Source organism: Vidua chalybeata, chromosome 4 (genome assembly GCF_026979565.1).
Source record: "Vidua chalybeata isolate OUT-0048 chromosome 4, bVidCha1 merged haplotype, whole genome shotgun sequence".
NCBI lineage: Eukaryota > Metazoa > Chordata > Aves > Passeriformes > Viduidae > Vidua > Vidua chalybeata.
In genome coordinates this window covers 50452277-50477882 of record NC_071533.1, presented here as the reverse complement: position 1 = coordinate 50477882, position 25606 = coordinate 50452277, and the positions used below count along the sequence as shown (strand labels likewise).

General features: G+C 41.0%; 1 long non-coding RNA gene across 1 annotated transcript; it reads right to left on the bottom strand.

Moving 5' to 3' along the window:
• Positions 1-10296: 10296 nt before the first annotated feature.
• On the bottom strand, positions 10297-18033 carry LOC128787604 (uncharacterized). The gene is made up of 3 exons (XR_008430749.1): positions 17939-18033; positions 12175-12271; positions 10297-10569 (listed from the first exon to the last, which is right to left on the bottom strand). It is a non-coding gene; the product is annotated as an uncharacterized LOC128787604 (long non-coding RNA).
• Positions 18034-25606: the final 7573 nt, after the last annotated feature.

Below are 25606 nucleotides of genomic sequence, written 5' to 3'. Positions count from 1 at the left end.
CTTCTGAACCTTCTTGTTGTTTTTGTATTGTGAGCTTTATTTGTACAGCTCAGAATCCAGCCATCTGAGGAGTTTACTGTACTCTCAGGAGGAAAATATTTGTACTGCAGAGCAGTATGTTTCCAGCTTCCTATGCAAAGTTTAAGGTTATATTTCTTCCTCTGTGGATTTAATGGTCTGTCAGAAGTTGTGTCTGTAAGGACACAACTTAAAAAAAAAAAATGATGTCTTTAGTTGACCCTGAGATTAGCTCAGTTGGTTAGAGCAGGGTGCTAATAACACCAAGGTTGTGAGCCCAATCCCAGATAAGCCATCAATTTAAGAGCTGGACTTAATGATCCTTGTGATTCCTTTCAATTAAGAATATTTTATGATCTTAGTCGCTTTTTTAGCTTTTGGTACACATTTGTTTAATCTCTCTTTTATTTCAAGTCAGTGTACTAAATTTTTTTTGCACAGGCTACAAATGAACAGCTGGTCAAAAGATGTATTTAATTACCTTCAGTAGAAATGTCATCTTTCCTGTCATCTGGTACCAAGCGACACTGGACATTTTACTCTACTGAAGAATTTCCTGTCTTTATCAAGCCAGATTCCAGGCACACTTTTCAGCAGAGAAGAATTAAAAAGGGAGGACCCTGCGCAAAGGAGCCACAGTTTATCAGTGTAAAACCTACAATAAATTAAAACAGTTTTCTCCAAGTCATTTTAGCTATCAGAGGAACTTCCACACCATTTTGTCATGCTAAGATACATTCCTAATTAATTATTGCATGCACATACACATGCCTCTGTACTTGATCAAATGAACTGCTCTTGACAGCTAAATCCTCATCACCCTTTGCTCCCCAAAGCTACAAGCCTTTCACAGGATGTTTAGACAGGAGGAAGAAGTGCAGGACACCAGAATGACAATGCTTCTGACAGTCTGGCGGCTACATGATTCTGCTTTTCAAAAGGGGATTTTTCTCATTATTCTATCCACTGCTTTGCACTACAGTTGTGACAGAAAAGGAGAAAGCCCAGGCAAAGAGAAGGAAAGAAGACAGAGGTGACTGCAATTACAGGTAGTAAAAAAAACCAGGTGATAGCTGCATTCCATTCTTCCCCAGGGAAAGGAGGCAGCATGAAGAGTGACCCTACCCTTTTGGAGACTTTGAGCTTTCTGTAACTTTACAGGAGTTACAGGAAATCTAGATGAGTAGAAGCCCTTCCAGCCTCAGTCCCGGTCAGCTGTCAGGTTGTTTGGCCAGCGGAGCTTTCATTTAGGTGACGAAGATATACACTGAAAATAGATATAAATAAGACAAGAGCTGTATGTTACACCATTTTTGGGTTATATTATTTTGCAATGAATTCACAGGAAATTCTTTGAGGCCTTGAACCACAAAGTACACTGCTCTTCTCTTTAGTTGGGAAGTGTCTCTTCACTGGTACAGAATCAAATACTGGATGTCTGGGCAGTCACATTCTCCAAAAAAGCTGCTTTTCCTGCAATGTGCAGACTGAAATTGAGCCTTGTCTGTGCCTGCAGTTCTCCCTCACATCTGCAGATGTGAGGGAGTTTGCAGTTGGACTGCAAAATGCATTCAGATCCACAGTTGCTTCTCCTAAGGATAAGCTTCTTCTCAAGGGCCATGAACTCTGTATGTGTTGAAATGTTTCTGTGGCCTGATCTGGATCGTTTAGCATATGAAAGATCAGCTGTACTAAAACCCAGTGGCATTACTGGTATGGTGAACTACTATACCTTTTCTATTGGTTTTGTCTTATTCTGTATCTGCAGATACAAAATTAATCTGCTATGCACTGTATGTGCCCTGATGACTGCCGTGCTGGCTGGGATCTCGAGTGGGGATCTGGAGGCCAGGGAGAACAGGCACAGAAGAAACATCCTAGACAGTACAGATGTGCATAGTGTAGCCAGCAGTTCCAGAATAAGAATAAAGTAATGTTTAATTCTGTTTCTACATATAGCAGTGTGCAGGGACAATGGCTCCCTTTTGTGACATACATATCACCTGCAGAAATGAGCTACAGGGGAGGGGGAGTGCAGGCTGGGCAAGAGACAGGAGCATTGCCAGAGTTGCAGTTCTGGTCCCTGTCATCTGCAATGCCTCCACCTGGTCTCAGTGCAAGAGTGCATACCTGCCTTTCCACCAGCATTGGTGCCCTTACAGCAGCTGGGTCCAAAGACATACCTCCCCAAACTTCAGGAATTTAAGCAAGACCAAGCACCAGCTTGAGCAGTACATTTCCAAAGCTCATCAGAATCCCATCAGTCCACACAACTTTTAATATAAACATCCCTCTGTAGAACAGAATCAAGCAAAGACGTAATTTTCTCTCATTTGTGACTTCTAAAAAATCATGTAAGTTTGAAAAAGCTATTTTAAGTTCTGGCAAATTAAGAATATAATCAACCACAGAAAGTCAGTCGGGAGGCTTTGTTATGATAAAATGCTTTTGGCTAATGAAAATATTTCAGCTAGATTCTGACTGCCCCAAACATTTTGTATGTTTTAGATACCATTTAAAGAAATTCTGAAGTAAAATAATAGTGAACCAAAGATACTGAAAAGAAATCAAAGTGACAATTCAGTTTTTAACAAAGCACTTTTTTAAACATTTCTATATTACACAAATGATCTGCAGAATTTCCATGGGTTTGTGAACTGATTCATGGTTGGTACAGCAGCTCTCTCCATTTAAACTCAGCTTTTTTCTTCATTTTCATTCATTCAGTCACTGAGAGTTGAAACTACACAGAATGAACCAGGAAAGTCTGAGAACATGATTATTGAAAGATAGAAAAAATAGTTTTGGATGACCTTGTGTTTTCTTTTTTTTTCTTCTACTTTGTTCCACAGGAAAAGGCTTTTGTGAGAGCAACTCTTGGCTATTCTGGTTCAGGGGAGTTTGGTGATTATTTTTAGTTTCATTTTGCTGAGAATTAGGACTCCTGTCTTGTTATTGTATTCTGAAATGAACTGAACAAGTCAAAGTGATTCTCATAACACTGAATTTGGGACTGAAATTATGTGACTTGTAATAATGTCAACCTTTTCTTAAACTGAAGCTGTCTTTCACAACCATAATGGAAACAGGCAGTATCTCAAAAGGATGGATTAATGGATCTGTATGGGGATGATTCTGATTTCACAGATAACAATGGAAATCAGAGGCAGGAAAAACACTGGAGACATTAAAATGACTGTAAGTAAAAGCAAGACTAATTTTTAAATTAGGGGGGTTGTTTGTTTGTTTTGGTTGTGGTGTTCTGTTGGTTTTTTGGTTTTTGCTTTGATTTTGGTCAGTTGGTTGGCTTTTTGAAAGTGAACATTTTGTGGTGAAAAGAATAAATCTGATCTTGATTTTCTGCTGTCCCACTCTGCTTGATTCCCTACTGTATTCTGTGTAACTGGAGATTTATGCCACTGAGCAGTTTGCATTTAGAAGTGGTAGGTTTTGAGCTTACAGCCATGAAAAATGAGTCCAGGAAAGTGTGGTTATTATATGCATTGAGAAAACTATTTGAAAATTATTTAGAAAATCTGATATACCAAGAACTGCTACTCTCTCCCAGTTGCCTCGCATTAATGCATCTGAAAACCATGTAGAAAAATTACTTAAGTCAGTGACCAGTGTGGCTCTCGTGCACCTGAGTACAGGTGTAGATGGGTCAGAATGCCACTTGGAAAGATCAAGAACAAAAAATTTTGGTAGTGTTCTAGTACATTATCATGGCATAGTGACTCTGGAAGGTGTCAGAGTTGCTGCTTGTAATATTTTCACAAATATCCCTCACTGCTTTTGTCCTTGCTGTTGCTTACATATGTGTCAGCTGGATAGTAAAAGCACATCTTCAAATTTCATACTAAAAACATATTCCTCATTTTTCATTATTCTGTTACTGGACTTGGAGAGTTTTTGTGAATGTGATTCTTGTCTGAAAATTTCATTCTCAGTACAAAGCACAGCAATTTACCAAGGATCAAATATCCTAGCCTTTAGATAAACAAACATCCTTCTAATAAAGAAGAAGCATTGTGAAGCCCCCTTCTGTCTGTCTCTCTCTACTCACATCAAAAGTAATAAATGTGAGTACTGGGTCAGAAAAAAAGGTTTTACAGAAGTAGTACTTCAACAAGCTCTAGCCATGACAACATACATATAGGGAAAAGGAAAAGATAAGGGTTTCTTCAAACATTATTTGGCTCTTAGAAGGGTGGAAAAAGAGATAAAAGACATTTTACCAGCATCAGGGAGGGAGAGGCATGAAGCACACAATTCCGGGTATTCAGTGCTTGTAGGGAAGAATAGATGAGACCCTTTCCTGCCAGCCTGGGAGAGCAGGGATGTGTTTCTGCTATTTTATCTGAGAGTATTTATGCTTGGTATAAACATTTGGGAGGTAGAGCTGGGATGGTTTATCTGGGCACCAAGGCGACAATCACAGGATGAAGAAAAACAGTCTAACTGGAAGTAAATGAATGCCTGTAATGCAGAGCAGTTGTTAAGTCAGGTTATTGGGAGGTAAGAGCATGTTAGCAGAGGGAACCAGGAAGGTATTGGAGATGGTGAGAGAGAAGAGCAGTCCTGGGATGTATATCTTGGAAGCCAGAATTTGGATTTTATGACTTTTTTGAAAAACAGAGTGAATAGGTGAAATAATGGAAATGGGAGTATGGAAAGAGTCTGTCAATCACATTCCATTTCAAATGGTTAAATAGGCATTTACTTATACCAAATAGCAGTAGATGGCTGCAGGTGACATTCAGATAACCCCCGAAGCATTTTCTATCTATAGAAGTGTACAATGAAGTCTATTTAATATGGCCTTCATTTCAAATCGAGCAGATGAATTTAGTAGACTGCAGCCTTTTGTCAAAGGACAAAGACAGGGAGCTGTGTAGAGCTGAATATGAAATACTCAGGAGGCTGGTACTTAAGGCTCTGTTTTACAGTCATGGACTTTGGAGGAAATGCTGTACATAAAAAAAAAAAAAAAAGCAGAAGGTGCTTTTCCCATATAGTCTATTACTTCCTGCAATTCATGAGAACTCTTTCCTTGTGCATAAAGGTCACCTTTCATTTATGTACAGATCTGTTTCGTTTGCTGAAAAGGGTATCCTGAAAACATATTTAAAATATAAAAGGAAATGTAAAATTAGGGGTGAAAGGGTGTGTCTCATGGCAGGACATCTATAAATAATGACTATTAAAGAGAGTTGGCCATTGAAACTGCTCCATACAGAAATATCCTCATGGCACTACAGATCACAGATTTCTGTTACCACACAAAGACTTTAAAAACACAGGCCAACACTGCTGACTGTTGTTTGAATGGCCAAAAAAAAATCCAAGAAAAAGAAAGTGAGGGTATGAAGAGAGATATGAAGTTTTGCAGAAATGTTGTAACAGAGAGACAACCAAAAGGAGAACCAGCAGCGTAGAAGAGAAGGGAGCAAAGAGACTAATTTAAAATACTGGATGCATTCAGGAGCAAGTGTTACAGTATATTTGTTCATGTCCCCATGTCTTTTCTGTGTATAACTGCTTCCATCTTAGGCAGACCCAAGATCCCAAATGACCCCAGCAGGACGCAGCACATGACTGGGTGGGATGATGGTGGTGTCCCTGTAACCTAAGTGTATGAGATGCAAGCAAACAGAGAGCAAGGGCATGAGATGGGATCAAAACATTCTTACCTCATGTGCAGCACAGGTGATTTGAAGGGTTTGTCTGGAATGCACAGCAGTGAGAAGCCTGCACTGGCCAGCAGTGGGTACCCCACCTCTAGCAGCTGCAGAACCACTGCCTGCCCTTGAGGGGCCATGGGCAGCACTGTTTTTCTTTTGACTGGAAATGAATGATGGTGTTTTCACTTTGATGACGACTCTTTAGCAAATTTCTCCCCCAGATCCTTGCTCTGTGAGGAAAACACATGATTGAAAGCAGTGGTCAGCAGAATTCATAAGCCCTTCCACAGACAGGAAAAAATAATTATATTTGCAACCACTTCTTGCAAATACTAAAAAAAGTTAAACAAAATATGGCTTAAAACAAAACCTTCATCAGCTCATTTCCATCAGTGTTGCTAAATGCTCCAATGACTTGTGAACAAAATTCTGTATCAAGCTGATGAGCATTGAGATGCTGCCACTGGAGCTGCAGAGCCCTGGTCCTGGCTGTCTTCTCATTCACAGTGCACCCATAGGTGTGAGGGTTCTCTCCTTGACTTGAGGTGTACACAAAACTAAAGTGTCTTTCAAGTCTTCTCCAGCTTGCAATCACTGTCAAGAAGATCTTGAACACTCAGAAATATTTTACACAGTAATGAACATCTTGGTGACCATCAGGAACTGGAGTAGGGCTGGGGTGATATCAGTGAGGGACCTGGCAGAGCAGGAAGAGCTGTGAAGGAGAGCAGGTGCTGCAGTTGGTCAGAACTGTGCAGAGCAGGACTCCTGGGGATGGAAGGAGGGACAAAGCACGAGTGCGTGGTGGGTGGGCAGATCTCTAGCACCTGCAACAGCAAAGCCACTCAGGAGGCTGTGGCAGTGTGGATGTGCAAAGGTGAAACTGCCCAAGTAAAGCAAGTTAGAAAAATAGTCTAAACCAGCAAGACCTTTAAAATCAAAATTAATATCAAGGATATATATTTTAGAAAGTCCCGTGAGCATGAGATTTCTTCAGTTGCAGTGGCAGGGAGTGGACGTGGGAAAGCGTTCAGCTATTCCTACAGCCAAAGGTGCTAAGACCAGGCAGCTGAAAGGGATCTGCACAGCAGAAGGATATCGGGGTGTGTCAGCCACGGGAGCAGAAGGACAATGCAGAGCTGCAACTCCCTTCCGCCCCTGCCCCTCTGCCAGACATCCGGATTCCAGGCGCAAAAGGGCAAAGCCATTTTTTTCCCCTTGAATAGCTTTTTGGGACTCTGGGAGGCTGCCCTGAGGACTGCCAAAACCCTGCTGCTGCCCAAACAAGCTGCTAGCTCTAGGTTCAGTTAATTATGTCCTTGGTGATAACTGTAGCAGAACTGGAACCAGACATGGTAGTAAAATATCTTGAGCCTGTTTCCATTTTCCCCCATCTCGTATTTCCCTAGAACAGCTGATTTGTCACTTGCAGGTAAAGAACCATGGCTCTGTTATCAGGGGGATGTATTTCTAGTGTAATGATGCATGACAGACATGTAATGATGCATGACATGTGTCCTAGCTGCATTTTTGACTCCTCTTGCTTTTTCTTAATGCATTTTCAAGTAAAGATCTGTTTCAAAAAAAAAAAAAAACCTAAAAAAACAACCAAAAAGACTCCCAAAAACAACAACAAAAAACAAAAAAAAACCAAACCCCCCCCCCAAAAAAAACAAACAAAAAACCCCCCAAAAAAACAAAAAAAAAAAAAAAACCAAAATCAAAAAACCAACCAACCAACAAAAAACAACTTTTTTTTTTTTCACTCTCCAGTGGAATTTAAACAAACAAACAAAAAAATCCCTGTCACTCAGAGTTTCCTGTTCAGGATATTCCCCAAACAAGCAAATAAGCAGCACTTCTCTATGGCATACATATATGTATGTATGGAGACTGGACAACTGTACAATATGCAAAATCTTTGCCTGGAAACCATAATATTATTATTAAATATTAATATATTATAATAGTAATTATTACTACTCAAAATCTTGTAGAAAACATCAGGACCTAGTAGCAGGTGAATAAAACCACAAAGCAGTACCATGCATATTTTTTTTCTTTACCTGATGAAGCATTTGGACAATAAGAACTATGTATGCTGTTCTATTTGCTGCATTTCAAATAACCATTCAGCACTGCTTTTATTTTTCAGTTCATTTGAATAAGTTTTATGAGTTGGTGTTGTGATGTGAATTTTTTATTGCTGTTATCACATATGCCATTGTGTCTTCAGGGTGCAGAATTCCATGAGGAAAACACCTTTTGAAGGTGAGTTTTGGCTGGTTAGTTGACAGGTGCTTGGTAGACAGGTACTAGACTGCCATAGCCCAGGGCTTCTCCTGGGCTTTCTGTAAAGTCTACACACCCAGTCCCTGATCAGTCCACCTTCTCCTTGGCTGCACAGCCCTGGCTGGAGGAAGCTGCAGCGTCCCCAGGAGGTGAGTGCATGCCTGCGGACACCTTGGCAAAGGGGGCACCTTGCAGAGATGCCAAGGAGCCCATTTAGTCCCCTGCTGTGAGAAAAGACAGCTTTCACACAGTTTTCCAACGTGGTAAAAAAAAAAAAAGTCACATTTTTGATAGCAACAGAGAACTCTAGGATAAATGGAGGAAGTATAGGAGGAAAGCTAGAGAATAATAAATTTTAAAACCTTTTAAAAAAACTCCCATGAGCTGGGACTAGATGGCAAGTCCCAAATTCCTCTTAAGTTATCAAGTGTTGGGTGCAGGGGGAGTAAAGATGCCTGTCTGTCCTGGTGGAAGGAAGCATTTGCTTAAGAGAAATCTATTATTTTTCATTCCCATTTGTACTGGACTGTGGCCTCAATCCAAGTCAGGGACCAGTTCTCAGAAGGGAATTAGAAGGCAAAGCCAATAACTAAGTGCCAGACTAATTCTGCCAGCTCTGTAAGCTATAGCTGCGAGCACACCAGGAGGAACTTGCAGCACCCAAGCTCTAAGTGGAGATACCAGGCCCATGGGAACAAAATGCAATAAACCAGGATGTGTTATTGAACAAGACTTAGAATTAGATTGAGTTCAATCAGACAGTTGGTACCAGATTGGCAGTGAGAAGACAGTGGTCAAGACAGCTGTGTGCCCTCTGAAAGGACTTCTGTTTGACCCCACCATTTTCACAGGATGCTTGAAGACCAGTAAGACCAACAAATCCAATAAAGGTAAAGAGAAAAACAAGTCTCCCTAGCTCAGAATCAGGACAGTCCCTGCAGTTGTCCATTTATGGATTTTTTGTTTGTAGACTCCCATTCTACAAAACTCCAAGGTCCCTGGTTCTGATTTTAGGCTCTTAATTCAGGACTGCTTGCTGAAAATTACAGGTTTAAACATTCTGATAATTTTGACTTGTGGTACAAAAAACAAAACAAAACAAAACAAAAACCCAAAACAAAACAAAAAACCAAAAACAAAACAAAAAAATCTAACAAAAACCAGGTTTGTTTTCTCCAATGGAAAATTAACTTTAGATAATAATCCTATTATTAGGGTGGGGTGTTTGTTTTTTTGTTTGTTTTTTTTGTTTGTTTGTTTGTTTTGGGTTTTTTTTTGGTTTTTTGTTTTGGTGCTTGGGTTTTTTTTTCCCTAAAACCTAGGCAACTGCCTCTGATGGGAGATTCTGCTCCTCCAGAATTTGTTCTCACTCATAATCAAAATATCCCACATTCCATAACCATGAACAGAACAGTAAAGTTGAACACTGCAATTTCCAACTTCTTGGTCTCATTTACCTACAGACATGAGGGAAGCCTGGAAAAAAAGAGATCTCAAGTTTGGCTGCTCCCCTAAAGCACTTCAACTTGCATTTCCTATCTTCACACGTGGCCAATTCCCAAATGGTCAAAGGGGTCACACGAAGGAAACTGAGTACTAAAATAAGTTTCCCGTCTAACATAGCTCTGCACCTTGTGAAAACACATTCCACAGACAGACTAGTCACAGCAGAGAGAACAATATACCTTGGTAAATGTTTTAAAAGCATATCAACTTCCAAGGTTCACAGTGGGAAAACTGTGCCTAAACCTTTAATATTATTCCATGTATTGGCATAATTCACTGCTGATTTTTGTCCGTAAAATTTTCCAGAAAATTTCATGAGATTGAACATCTGTAAATTACTTTTGAATACAAGATGTATCTGGGTTGATCCTAGCTGAGAGGTTCCTCAGCAGTGGCCTAGACATGCAGAGCTAAGAGCCCAGAGCCAAGAGCAGCTGGGACGGGGCAGCAAGTGGGCAGGTAACCTCAAAGTACAGTTCACAGCAGGGAATTTAAAAGAAAGATGGAGGCTTCTCATCAGGGAGATGAACATTAACCCCCTTTCATATGCAACTGCTGGTGAGCAAAGAAATAAATAATGCACCCAGTGGAAGATGCTCATCTTCTGAGCTACCTTAGTCAGCTGTGGCCACATGTGCTCAGTGTCCTGGGAACTGCTGAGACCTGTGGAGCCCTGCAGACTGCAGGAAAAAGCAGAGATGACATAAAGGGCACGTCCCCAAGGAGAAATCCACAGACCCCTGTAGTCCAGCCCCTGTGCTCTGTCACCATTAGCACCTCTGCCAATGTTCTCCATCTGCATCTTTATCTCCACTCAACTTTTTTACTGAAATTCCCTTTCTAAATAAAAAAAATCTGTGTCCCTTGGTACCCATATGAATACTCCTCTTCAGAGGCATGGAAATGTTCTGCTATGACTATCGCATTGCCGCAAACTGCCTCTCTCTTCAATCCAGAATCCCATTCAAAAAGGACTTCTTGTTCACTTCACTCTGCAAGTTTTCTTATTCCCTTTCCTTTCAGGCTTTCTGTTGCCTTAGCCAGGACCTCTTTTCTTGTGGCCATCTCTCTGTGAAAGATAAGAGAAAAAGACATATTTTTTCTTTATCTAAACAAAAAACACAAGAAAAAAACTATGTCTGTTTGCCACAGGACCATTTGGTGTTGTAACTGTCAAGCTTAAATTGAGTCTTATTTTCCATTGTAACTTGATATTCTGCCTAGTTCTCATATTTAAAAGCCAACTAGCAACCATTGAACAAAAAAACTATAAGCTTTACAGCTCTGGCATAAATGGCTAACATTTGGGGAGCAAAAGACCTGCTGTTGTTATAAAAATTTATTTATTCTTTCTTCTTTTCTCTCTTGGCTTCTCTCTCTCCACATTCTCTCTCTATATTTCCTTCTACATCTTCCTCTTAATTCCCTTTCTCATCTTTTTAATTTTGGTTCTGGATTAATTTTTTCTGAAGCTAAAAAAATAGGGACTTGCAAGTATTTTCCTTTATAAAGGTCACACGACTGTTTGCACTGGGCTACAGCTGTAAAATGAGACAAGTTGTGTTCATCTGACACCAGCAGCAGAATGTCAGAGATATGCACATGCACAACTGGAGCCTGGGCACCTTCCCATGTGGGCTGTGCACACCCATCCTTGGCCACCAGCTGCCATCTGTTCCACCTAGGATACCTGCACCATTTAATGTAGGATTTTGTGATAACTTGAACTCCTCCAAAGCACCAGGCTATAGAGCCTAACCCACAGTTTATTTTTATTTTACCTATCTTTCTAGGCAGTCTTTTCTTGTTCCAGACCAGTTCAGCGACACTACCTGCATCTTCTTAATGTCATTTCAGCTGCTCTGTTTTCCTTGCTGAATTTCCACTTAAAATTCTGCTCCTGACCTTCAAGACTTCCATAAAATTCCACAAGAAACTGGTCAGTGACCCAAGCTCTCACAGAATTACTTTCTTAAATCTATTTAGCAGGATGTGATGCCTGTAAACTCTCCAGAGATTCGAAGACAGGAAGAACCTCATTTTTTACAAAAGTAAGGTACTGGGTAGATCAAGGAATCTGTTCTTCAGTCCCATTCCTGAGTAATGAGGTGAGTATTAACAGCAGAGGATTCAGGGACATTTTATGTTTGAATGCTGATGGAAGAGTAACCCCTCTCTCTTTCTAGAGTAATGAATATTTAATTCAAAACGTAACTGCTCATACTGGGGAGACTTAATGGCTTGGTACATTGAATATTCACCTAGGATACATACATCATGGAGTTTAGTTCTTTCCCTAAACAAGGAAAATATTTTAATGTGGTAAAGCCATAAGTTCAGCTTGGCCCTTTACTGTCCCAAAAGAGGACTCCAAACACTAGCATAGCATTTACAAGGCTTTACGACCTCTGCAAAATGAGCAAAACAAAAATTCACAGACCATTCTGTATTCAATTAATCTTTGGTGGTTAGAAGATGAGAGGAATGGCAGAAAAATAACATAAAGTTATATAAAACAATTGTTTTGCAAACTCAGAATTTTACTCTTATAGCTACAAACATTTTATTAAAAATGCTGGCAATTCCTCCCAACTCCCAGCTACAACTGCAGTCAGGCATTAGCAACAGCAGGAGCTAGTAAGCATCTCACAGGGCTTTTTCAGATGTGCCTCACCTGCATAGAGGATGAAAGTGTACCAGCCCGCCTAGCCAGCAGAGACTGCTGTCCTTCTGCATTTCTCCAAAAGCATTTGAAAGGTGCAAGTCTCATTCTGCATCAGACCAAAACCAAATGTCAAAAAAAAAAAAAGCAAACAAGAAGTAAGGTTCTCTGCTGTACAACTGCAGCTGCAATACTCTCTCCTATGTAGCAATGCTGAATTTCAATCCAGGAGGTCCAAAAAAATTGATAAGTGAAAACATGAAATGGACAGAGAAAGCTGTAAAAGAAATCACCAAGCAAAGCAGAGCTATAAGGGCCCATCACTATTACTCTTTCTATAATTGTGATCACAATTATAAGCAATAATGAAGTACTGGAGCCATTCAATAAGTTAGGAAAATTTGGGAAGTCCACTTTTACTAACACACCTAATTTCCTTGTAACTTTTTTATGCTAATGTCAAGGATGTAAAAAAAAAAGTTTAGTAATTCTGAATACAGAGCTGAAGTCTCTTCCCTCCAGCTAGAGAGAGAAAAAATGGGATAGGCTGATTTCTGCCCGGCTCAACTGTGCAACGTTAATGGTTAGGTACATGTGTGCCTGTGCTGTCAAAACTGCCACCCCTGCTCTGCCAAACCTACCAAGAGCTCATTTCCTACAAATAATGACTGCACACAGTCTGGAAGAGCACGAGCACTTGTGCTTCGCCACACACTTCTAGGCTGTTTCTGTGCATTTGAGGTATTCCAGGTTTAAAGAGGTCTGACAGGTCCAGACCAGTAGAATAACTTTTTACTGCCTAGTTTCATGTGGCAAATAATTAATAGTGAATTCTCAGTGTGAAAAATCTGTGATCATTTTTTGGGTTAAAACTCTTCTGAGATGCCTCAAAATGCTGCTAATTTAAACAGTGGTAGAAGTCCAGCAAATTTTACAAATTATCTGGAAGCAGAAAAAACAAATCCTAGAGAGACTAATGTACTCATGCAATTTCAGACACGTTTTAGGAAATAATTTCAAAATCTCACTGTAGCATAAAACCTAAAATCTGCAGCAGGGGGACATAGAGAAAAAGCTTAAACCCCCTTTGCATAAACAATATCCAGCAGAAATCCACATTTACAAACTGATTTACAGGCAATTGCACAAGGGAGCTGGGGTTCACATCTCCCAGCACATTTTTGCTCAGCTGAGGCTTTCTCACAGACATAAGCTCCACTGCAAATGGCTTTGAAGTCCTGTGCACACCTGCATAGATTACAAAGAAGGGAAGGCAGGTCCCTCCACACCCAAACTGTAAATTAACAATGCAACATGTCAAGTTAAGATATGCCCTCCGGCACCTTGTTTTAAAGTCAGACCAATGGCTGACAATCTCCTGATACACTTACTTAACCCTTTCCCCGAAATTCACACCCAGTTTTCAGTCTCCTGAAAGAAGAAACAAATTTGTAGGAGTAACTGTGTGGGGTTTTTTTTTCAGTTCAAACCTGGGCCATCTGGTTTAATTCAAAGCAGGAACTTAAATTTTTTCTGCACAAAACAGACCACTGTAATGATTTGACTTTTGCAGAGTGCTTTGGACAGCAATAGCTTTGGCTTGTGAATACATCACAGGCTGAAGAGAACCAGGGTCTGCCTTTCCATTTCATCTGTTACTCCTGGAAGAACCCCCGTCTATGGGTAGGTCATGGCAATTACTGACCTTTATTTCACCAAAACCCTTCAGGAGGTTCTGCTCTTCCACCAGAGAAGTGTGTCACCAGTAACTACAGCTTTGAAAAGTACTTTTAACTGAAGCAAGAACAAGTATAGTCACCCAACTGCAAGACTTCCTAGTCTTACTGTACTCTTTTTCCTTAGTTCCTCCACTTTGTCATGGTGGCTCGTAATCAATCACACTCATCATGTCCCATCACTTCCGAACTAGTTGTAGGTGACAACTAATTCCTGTCCCATCTGCAATACTACCCTTCTCCTGACCTAACCTCCTCTTGACCCTATCTCATGTCACAGATCCTACAGCTGTGGGGAACAAGCATGTGGGACTAAAGGACCCTGCTGACCTCCTTGAAGTGATTTCTGCAGGGGGACAGCCCAGTGCCTGCTACGACTCCGTGCCCCAGCACTACTTCTATTTGACAAGTTTGTACACAAGCAGACATACAGGAACAGAGCTGAGGTACTGAGGGGCTGCTGGGGCTGGGCAAGGGTGCATCTCTCATCTCTTTAGCCACCAGCACAAGGCCAAGCACGCGCCCACTTACAGAAAGGCACAGCGCGCCGCTGACTTGGTGCAGCCATCTCCACGTCTCCCACCTGCTCTTCCAGGAAAATCATGCAGCCCACTCTGGTCTGTGGTGCTCCCTGGTGGCATCCCAACACCCTCCACCCTGAAGGTGAGAGGCTGGAGGCATTTAGATTGGCCTGCCATTTTATAGTGTGGACCTAGTGGTCCAAACCATCATTGTCCCAGAAGTGGTAACACAGAAAAGTGGAGCTGAGCCAGAGAGGGACCAGACTGCAGTTCATCCCCTGAAGCACCAGAAGTCAGGGATGATTTCTGCACCCAGGTGTTGGTCCTTACAGCAAGACCAAAAGTACTCCTGACCAATGATAAGAAAGATCATCCAGGTATCCAGCTCTACTACTGGAAAACTGTGCTCATCTGCCTCCTGCCAATGACATATGATTCTACTGCCAGGAAGAAGGCTCTTCATTCAAGTCAAGTCCAGATAAAAGCCAAGAACTGCAGTCAATATGGTAAAATATGCTTTTCAAATCTTAACTGAAATTTCCACATTTGGATATTCTTTGACTGTTTGGTTTTGTTGAAAATAAATAAAAGAATGGACATTTTTTATGTTCCTTCTTCTGTCTCACACACACATCTCCTTCCTTGTCACAAGCCCACAAGGAAGGGATCCAACCATGTTTTTCAGAAAGTAGGAACAATTAATAAAATTGAAAAAGCTGATTTTCGGAAGTTTCTTGTCTTAGTTGAAAACAACTGTAACTCTGATAAACATGTGTGTGTTTTAGGTGGTTTAGTTGAAGTATCTAACTCCAAGCACTTTGGTACATATCTTTATCTACATCAAAAGGAAATAAATATACTGGGAGACAAGAAAAAAAAAAAGAAAAGATTAGGGAATGGCAACCACCAGCCATACTAAAGAATGTGAAGAAGAAAAAGAGACAGAAATTGGAACCAGTTTCTTCAGGTAAAAGCTGAATTGTGTCTCTTATTCAAGGGTAACCAGACAATAAGAGTAAACCATCAGATTGCTCAATAAGTGTCTGAAATGGAATAAGGAAAAAACAGAGCTGATCAATAGGAGGGATGTAAAGAAGGACCACTGCAATGCAATGGTGGTATCTTCATTGCTTTTAAGAGCATCTTGAATTCCATCATGTTTCTCCATTGAAGGAACTCTGAATTCAGGTGTAGATTTTTTGTTTGATTGTTTGTTCTCCTATAATTATGCATCCAAGCTAACAGGAGTAGTCAATGCTGTAAGACACTATGTTGCACCCCAGAATGTTATCACTTTTGGAGAGCAGATTATGTAGGGAAATGTGATCAGAATCTTTTCAAAAAAGGAGACAAGTGAACAGCTCCCTAGACTCATGTCTAAGGTGATATTTCAGGCACTGTCTGTCTCCTGTCTCCTATTAAAAAAAAAAAGCCACAAAAATCCATTTCCATTTATAAAATGTACACAAAGAATGCAAAGGAGAGCACACAACACAAATACCCCACCACCCATAGGGAAATTGCAGATAACAAGAGACTAACAAGGTCTCACGCCCAGAGATCAAAAGGGAAAGGGCCCAGATAGGAAACTTTTGGTATCTAGTTGAAAAGTCAGCAAGCCAATGACTTGATGCCTGTTGCCTGATCAATTTCTAAGACTAGGACAACAAAGTATTGCAAAATCGGACAGGATGAGGAATGGCATTTCAGATGGTTCCAGTGGATTGAAGCTATCACTTGTACTTCATGGGGTGTTGAGTGGATTTTTAGGGGTTTTTAATGAGCACACCTTAAACTCAAGGGTATGCACATTAGATCAAAATAAAATGTAAGATGGATGGATGCATGCATGTATGCATGGATGGATGGATGGATGGATGGGAAGAACAGAACAGAATTAAAGCAATCATCAGTGTCCAAATGCTCCTTGTCAAAAAACTACTTTTAGAAAACATGCCAAATAATGCCAGCACCTGACCTCAGTCACATTATTTTCCCTGCGTTCTGCTCTGTTTTTCAGTTTTATTTCAAGAGCCTTCTATCATCGGCATCTTAAGAATTCAAACCTCTCAATTCCCTCAATGAGAGGTGCATTAGCCATAATAAGTAGAACACTGAAATGACTGCCCTGATATTGATTTTCTCATGTTAGTAAAATAGAATGCAACCAACACATAAAAATGAATTACTTTCATTTCAAAGGAAAGGGCAACTAGATCTAATCTCAAAAGTGACTGAAAATAGCACTAGGGAGTGTCTCGCTTATTGTAATTCACTGAATTCACACTGCTTTGGCTTAGCTGGAAGAGAAACAAAGACCCTCTGAAAGTATTAGGGAATTTGAACTATTGGGAGGAGCAGCAATCAGTTCTACCCTGAACTAATCTTAAGGGCAGAGTACCTACAGACTCAGTGAGATGTACCTCATTAATTCTATGAAATATTGATACATAAACTGAGCAAAGTGTAATTATTTTTCCTTGAAGGCCATTGCAAGTAAAGGCTTGGAGTTCCCACTTCCAGGAGTTCCCTTCAAATATGTCATGAATCTAATTGACCTGTTATCTCACCAATATCTTTTTATAAAACCATGGATCAGAGGAAGAGACTGACTACTTGGGGTCCACCAGGGTCCTATCTTACATTTTCACTCCTCAGCCAAATTGCCACCCCTTCTCATAATTCCAGATATAAACTCCAGTGTTTAAAAACTCTTCCTATTATACAGACGCTGAGAAACCAATTGGCAGATGTTCTATAAACACCTCTATACTGTGTTTTAGTCACTGGTCAAATCTCATTCAGCTGCCTCCAGAAAACTAATTTCCACCACCATTCTGACACTCAGTAGTGGGTACCCACATCCCTTGCTCCATATTTAAACAGAATTACCCTCCTGATCTTCTTGTTCTTCTCTGAGCCTATCTGACCATGTAGCCAGGGGTTGCTGTAGAGTTAATATTACAGGGCCTGGTATTACTCATCAATACTGCAGAGGTGCCCAGGTGCCCTGGCAAAGATCAGGACTTACTGGGCCAAGGGCTGTACAAACAGTAAGGAACAGTGCCTGCCTGCAAAGCCTGAAATCTAAACACACAGTGCAAGCAAAGGTAGAGCTCCCATTTCCCTTTGACAGGTGGGAGGGGATGCCACCTCCCTCTGACCACCCCCTAACCTTCCATCCAGCACTGATAATGAGGTTCTGCTCCATGGGGCTTTCCTCTGGCAAGGAGAAATCCCACATTCCTTGGGGATCTCCCTTGACACAGTTGTGAGTTTCTTGCTGCACATCTTCCATACTTATGAAGAGCTGACCCCTGCCCACATCACACACACACACACAGCCCCCCACCATGGCAGCCCATGTACACCCATACACACACAGACACACAGGCAGGGCATTCTGCCTAGCCCTAGGAAAACTCAGGACTGCCCGCTTTGCCCTTCGGCAACAAAATTTCCTCACACACTGCACCCCAGCCTGAAACTATATCTGCACCCAGGTCCCACAGCACCTACTTCTCAAGGGCATCCACAGCAGCTTTTTCTCTCACTACAATATAATCTGATTCACACTCAGATTTGTGTGACATGACACAACACACAACCTTGAATTAACCCACGTTATATTTAACACTGGAAACAGTCCAGTGTCCTCAGGCCCACATGTAGGATACAGCAGTGAGCTTCCCTGTGTTGGTTGTGGTGATGGCATCACAATACTTGAGGTCACCACCCAAACTTGGTCTAACAAGTGACTCCCTCTTCAAGGCAGAATCAACTCTCCATGTCTCCCAGCATTTCATCTAACTGGCCACTACTATAATGGCAGGCAGCCTTTAAATGAGTCCAGTAAATTCAAGGGAAAAAAAAAAGTATGGAGAGATATGAAGTGACTGATGAAGAAAACTGGAAGAACATTTACCTCTGGGTGCTTGGTGGTACTCCTGAGTCATGAGACCATGCTCACATCAGTTGTTCTGAAAACAAGAGAAAGCAAACACTAAATTGACAAATAATTAAGGTTAGCCAAGCATAACTTTCGAATTTATTTCCAGAGGATAAAACCCTGACTGTTGAGATGTCCTTAGGGATAAAAACTACATTAATTTAACCCTCAGACTGCTATAACCCTTTCTCTGGGATTTCCCAGTTGGAAATATGTGTGAATGAGCTTTGTAGACCATTGTTACAAACCACTGTTACAAACCCAACATTTCAGGAAGCATTCAGACTGACTGTACATTCTCTGCACAAAAGATCTGTGGATGTTCAATAGATCTGGAAGCTCTGGAACATGTTTGGCTTAGTGTGCATGCTCAATTCTGTTGAATAACATGAGTGACCAGGGCAAATCTAGAATCCAGAACACTTCAGACTTATTATACTAGAGAACAACACTATCTGAAATCCACAGGACTTTCAGGCTGGCTGTGCACATACTGGGTAGCTAATCTCTGCATGTGCTGTAGAAACAGTGCAGGTTTCCAGATTTATGTCAGCTCAGGCAAGGATCAGTCACTGAGTAGGGCTTCCCACTGGCTGGAAACCCTGGGCCAATGTAAAAACCCTGAGGCTCTGTCTAGGAGCATCTCTGCAAGGAAAACGGGGCATTCTCAGGGGCACTCAGATTTGTGGAGGCTCTGTGCTAGCCCCGTAGCAACACCAAGGGCTTGCTCCTGTCCACTTCGCCTCTCACATACAGAAGCTTTCTTCTTCAGACAGCCTGTGCCTGCTGTCAGTATCCAGAAAGCTGTGCTTGTTTGTACTAGCCCAGATGAGGAGCCTATGCAAGGCTAATTATATGCTGTAGGTACCTGTTAAGCCATTTTACAGACAATTGTGTGCCTTTATAATTTAAAGGGACAAGTGCAGTGAGTTACATGTAAATGAGGTCTGGCTTAGTGTCACAGCATCTATAAAGGACACAAGAGAGTCAAATAAACTGGGGAGCCCTTTTCTTCCCTGCATTACTGCAGAGGAGGCAGGCAAAGCAGAGGCTGGTGTTGCCTGCTGACAGGAAACGGGTTTGTTAGCACTGCCCTAAAGGACAGCATACCTGCCAGGAACAGGGTGTAGCAGAAGCCTCTTCCCACAAAACTCCAGCCAGCAGGTTGGGATTGGCACTGAAGGGAATACCAGCAGCAGTCCTGGAGGGAGGGAAAGGCTGCACACAAGCTCTCCCATCCCAAACCCCTGGGGCCAACTTCCCACCCAGCATCACTGCCTGCTAGAAATGTGCATGAAGGGAAAACTAAGAGAAGGAGGAAAATAGCTAGGGAAGTAAAGTTCATTGTACCTATGGCAAAGATCCCAGAGCTGTGCAGTTTCCTAGGAGGTAATACATGATAGCACAGCTTCAATCCATGAACAAATAAAGTAGTATTATTTTGCTCACTGCAGTGCAACTTCAGTTATGATGATTAATGAAGGTCAAAAACCTGGCACACTGACCTCATGTCACAAGACATCGATGATGGAGACAACAAAGGACTTTTTCCAAAAGGCTGGTATTCTTGTGTGTCCTTTCTTCCATATTTTTCCACATTTCTACATTAATATTAGTCAAATCTGAAAACCAACACCAGAAACTGAACCAGAAATTATATTTCTTCTCTCTTAGTTTGGATGCTGATCTGAGGGGGTGGACAGGCTGATGCAATTTAACAGAGGCCTGAGATTTTTAACTCTATTGACTTCCATGAAGATATTCCTGATTTGCACATACAATGTGTTTGGTCACCTCTTGGCAGTTTTGCTTTTACAGACATCACTTGGCCACAGCATTGGTGATGCTGAGGACAGTTCCTACAGTGGTGTCTGCTGGAGAAAATTACTGGTTCCCTCTTCAGATGGTCATTCCTGATGATCAGGGAGAAGTCATTTTGGGCCAAGAAAATTTCAGCTTTACTTAACTGGCCCAACCTGAATGGATTTATGCAAAATTAAGAGGTCTCTGGAAATCCAGAAAGTGCAGTGCCAGATTGAGGAGTCAACTCACCGCTTGTTACCACTGCAGGCAGGCATGGTACAGGAGGTGCTTCACAAACCAGACATGGCTATGGAAAGGCCCACACTTCTCCAAGTGCTTTGCTAGATGAGCAAGTCCTAAGTTAAGTGCCACCCACTGGAGAAGCCACCCTTCTCTCCCTGCTTTCCTTCAGGCCAGAGATACCTCCAGGGATTAGGTCATCCCTTGGTGTCAGGATTTGTGCTGTGCTCAGTTGCCAGCCATGGGTGGATGTGTTATTAGTCAGACTTACATGTCTAAAACATTGTTTGTGCAACCACCCCAGGGCATGGCTATGAATGTGCTCAGGATGAAAATTGGAAAAAGAAGTTCAATAAGCAGAAAAACAGTGTCTGAGTTGATGCCCCCCTACAAGCAAGTCAAATGTACTCACAGCAAGTTAGCTAATGTGATTTACCACCAGATTTACTACAAAATGTGTTTGCTATTGAATGCTTCTTTAGCTGCTTAATGTTGCTCTACTAGATGCAGTATGCATTTGGTATGTATCTCTTAAAAGCAAAAAAGGGAGCTGAGGAGTCCCACACAAGGGACACACCTCTAGGGCTCCCACAACAGGCATTAAATCCAGGGGACTTCATAGGTTATGACCATACAGAAGTTATTTATCTACCTAATCTGGGGCTTGCAGGCTGTCACTCTGTGTTCAAAGCACATGTCTGTGGCACTAGGATGCCACTGTCCTCACAGAGTAGTAAAATCACAAGTAACTCCAGACAGCAATGGTAAAATATGAACCAAACCTCAGAGGAGTGTAACACATTACAAGCAGCTGGCATGGTATAAACCTGTTTTAAACATTTTCATGACAAAAAAAAGAGGATTCTATTTTAAAGGATTTTACTCATGCTTTTCATTACCAACACAAAATTAATGGCCACAGCCCAACACTTTGGGGAAACCAGGCATGGGAGCATGGGACTAGTGGAAAGAAATTTCAAGTCATATCAATACCACACTAGCAGAAGAGCTGGAGTAAAACAGCCAAGTTGAAATAGTGTCCAAAATCTCCTCATGGAGTGCCCATCCTCCTTATGGGCTGCCTCTAGATCAGTTGTCATGGGAGAAGCTGTGCTTTCCTCCTCCTATAGCACTGGGGAGGAATAAAAAGCCAGGGCTGCAGCTCTCAAGGGAAGAAAGGGAAATGCTGTGGAACCCACAAAAAAGTACAGAACCAAGGAACCAATGCATGTGGCTTTTGAGGCATTGGGCTGGCAATGTCAGTTCAGATCTCTGGCTGCCATTTGCACACATTTGCTTCTCCTCAACCTCTGTGCACTCTGCAGCTCAGGCCCCAAGAAATGGAAGTGATGAGCAGCTCAAACACTCCCATGCAAACACACCATCACCATCCCCTAATCCTACACCTGGTGCAGCCCAGTTTACCTGATTGCATCACTGCTGTTCACACTAAGTGTTCATTGTGAAACTCCCTCAAGACAGGAAAAACTAGATAACAGGGGAAGAGTTTCTCTGTGGAGATTGCTACAGATGATGCCTGTTCTTATTGTTCAAGAAACCAGCATGGCATCCAAAATGAAAAATTTCCCTGAGATGTCCTAAGCATGCCATAATTTTTCACAGCCAAGCTGTGCAAGGAATAATAAAATCAAACTTTATTTCAGTTTCCATTCACAAAATATACACAAAGAATTCAAAGCAGGACACAGAGCAACATGCCCCACCACCTCTGGGAATCAAAATTAAAAAGAAACAGATTTTTAAAAACTATTTTGGAACAAATTTATTGTGTAAGAAAAAAAAATATTTAAAGCAATTCACGGGAGTGGTGGGCACACCTGTTAAATTATTCAGATAAAATCAACACCCCAAAAATAAATTCCTGTTAAAATTCCTCCAGTTGCTACAAGAAAAATAAACTGACTCAGCCCACTCTTCATGTCTTAACAAATCTAATCATAACCTGGGGCTATCCCCTTAGGTCATTTCTGTCCTAGACATCAGCCATTATCCCTCAACACAGCAGCAGAGTTCCAGCCCTGATTCCTCTCTTCTTTATTTCATCCATCAGAATATCCTCCCCTCCTTCCACCCTGAATTGCATTGGCAGGTGTAGAGCAGAGGGTGGCAACTTGCCTTCCCACCTGCAGAGAGAATGTTAATCCCTTCCTGTTCCCTGGAAATGTGGGAGCTGCCTACCATGCTGCAAGCAAAATCTGAGTTTATTTTTAAAATAGTACTGTCTTGATTTTTGGTGTTCCAGGTTTAGGAAAGGCCTTGATTTGATTATGTCTCATGCTGTGTTCCTTAATGACCTCAAATTATGAAACTGTGATCCAGAAAAAGCACAGTGGTTGGTATCACTGTGTAGAATAATCTGCTCCAAAATGTTCTTAGATCTACATCCACACACATCCCTAAGACTAATTAATTAATTTATTAGACTAAATCAAAGCTTTCTGGTAGCAAATATATGTTGTTTATTGAATAAAAATAAGTGACTAAAAATAAAGCCATAACCTTTGCTTTTGCTAATATTTTAAAAGCCTACATCTAACAACAGAATTATTTGCCTAAAAATTTTCCTATAAAATACACTAAGATATTTTATTTACCTGGTTTCTCTTGGTTTAAAATAACAAAACCATTTATAAAGTCCCTTTACGGACTCAATATATGGGCCATATATTACGTTTTTTTCTCTGTTTCAGTAGTGTAAAATATCTAGATTTACACAGCTAAACTAATGACAATGTATAATTTAGAACTCTGATTGTCTACAGATGATTTGCAATTCTAAATTGTAATTGGCCTCACCAGTTCAATGCAATAATTCATATACAGCATCTCCATACAGGCTGTAACTTGTAAATTTGCACAGAGCAGATGATGGCCATTTTATTAAATCACTAAGAATTGACAGTGTGTGGTGGAGAGCTTTGATGTGATTTGTATTAAATATCATTCTTGATAGGAGACAGTATTTTTATTAAGTAGAATATTTTTCTTGTATCTATGTGAAGTACTAGTACAAAACATAACAAACCAAAAAAGCTATGCCAGCAGAAGGGATACTGTTGAAACACATTTCTAATTCCTTGAAGAGTCATGTTTTATTGTTATTTAAGAGAATATATTGGTAGAATTAGAACTGTTTTGAAACCACACCTAGCAACAGTTCAAGGAAGTCATTTGTTGAGCAAAAACTTTACTTACAATCCTTCTAAATTTTGCACAATTCTTCTAAATTTTCAGTATTAAAAAGTTTTGCAGTAAAATGTAGCTGAGTTTACTACTTAGATAGCTGAAGTTTGCTGCCCTTTATCCTTAGTTACTGCACTGACCTCAGGCAGCCCCAGAAAAATGTCAATGGAGAATTGCAGCCAACAAACCACTAAAGCTCCATCCTGTCCTGTGAATGTCCCATTGATTTCAGCAGTGTGGGACCCATCTGAAAAGCTTTGATGAAAAATGGTCATGTGCACTTCCACTCTAGGATTCCTCTTTTAATTATGCCATCCTCAAAAATTGCTAGTGCCAACAGAAGTGTACACTGGCCTAGGGTTTGCTCCAAGCTTCTTTTATCCAGCAAGGCTAAGGAAAGCCCTCTGCTCTGTTTCATGTGCTTTCCATGCAGAAAGTTTAACCTATAAAGCATACCTTCCACTGTGGGATCCTAACGCTTTAAAAATTATAAACCACTGCAATCTTCCACCTAACAGAAGAGCTGCCATTGTCTTTAATAGGAGTAAGACTGGCACTTCATTAATGCAGTGCAGATGGCTTTTAATATCTTTCCAGGATAAAAGAGAGCTCTATCAGCATATATGGGGCATTATTGTCAGTTGTGTGTGAAGAGGCAAGTGGGTCTATTTCAAACTGTCCTTTGATGATTTATGAGCCAGAGGGATTTCAGGAATATCATTTCCTTAACAAGTACTGAGCCAGCTCTTTGATATGTTTTCTCCTGCTAATGACAAGTCTCCCATGAAGCTCATCATACTCCAGCAATGATTCTCAAATTGTGGATTGTGACTCCCTTTGAAGACCTGAAAGCATTCAAAAGAGTCTATGTAACATGAGCAAAAGGAGAGTTAGTCAGTTTAGTTCGTCCAGGTGAAGTGTTCTGTTTACCTGGCTGCCAGCATTCACACCAGCCCAGCAACTATGATTTTCTTCTCATTGCTTATAATTGGCTGACATTAGTTTGGTCCCTTCAGCACATGAGCATGATTGTTTACACTTGCAAGCAGTAATTACCAGAAATTCTCATTGCCCCATCTTAAAAGGACTGACCTGCTGTCAATTCAGGAGGTTGTACAAAATATGGATAAACTAGAGAAGGCTGCATTTTCAGAAATTCTTGACATATAATGCTCACAGGAGAACAGATGATAAACAGAGTCCTAATTTCTACAGAGGTAAATAATAAGTGGGCTTGAAACTATGGAACAGAGAGAGAAGAGGCAGAGCATCCAGCTGGCCTCTACACCTGCAGAAAAACTTTCTTTTAGGAGAAAAATGCACTGTATGAGATAGGAAGGTTGAAAATTGATTTTAAAAAGAGAGTGAAAATGGCGACTCAAAGAACAGTCATCAAAATCAAGATGTGGAGAACAAAATTAGTCATGAGCCCAAAGAACACAAAAAGAAGAAAAACATAATTGCCTAATCATCAGCACCAAGAGCTGGATAACAGATGAGAGGGACTGGAGTTACACAACTACAAGCAATGTGTTACAGAACCCAGCATGGTAAGTATGTTAAAGCAAATTGCCAGGATCTGCATAGACACAGGGAACAGGGGAGATGGCCTTGCATGTCATGGAAGGTGCATCACTGCATGTGTGCAGCTCCAAACACTCACAACTAAAAAGCTTGACAAAGATCTGCCCATTCAGTTTGTGTGCTCAGCCCAGCCACTGCATTCTCTTTGCAACCAAGATGAACTCTTTGCAGACCTGTTAAAGGTGTGCCCTCCTACAACTACTCTCCAAGTTGCTGGAACTAGGGGAGAAAATTATTTTGAAAGGCTCTGAATTAATACTATCACTTATGAAGTTCAAGATAAGTGAAGAGGTGGTCTGTTTTGCAGCCTATCAAATCAAGTCAGATAACTATATCCATAATCTAGTGGTGCTATCTGTGGTGCCAGAGTAGAAAAACACATTCTCATTTCTAACTGAATGAAGCAG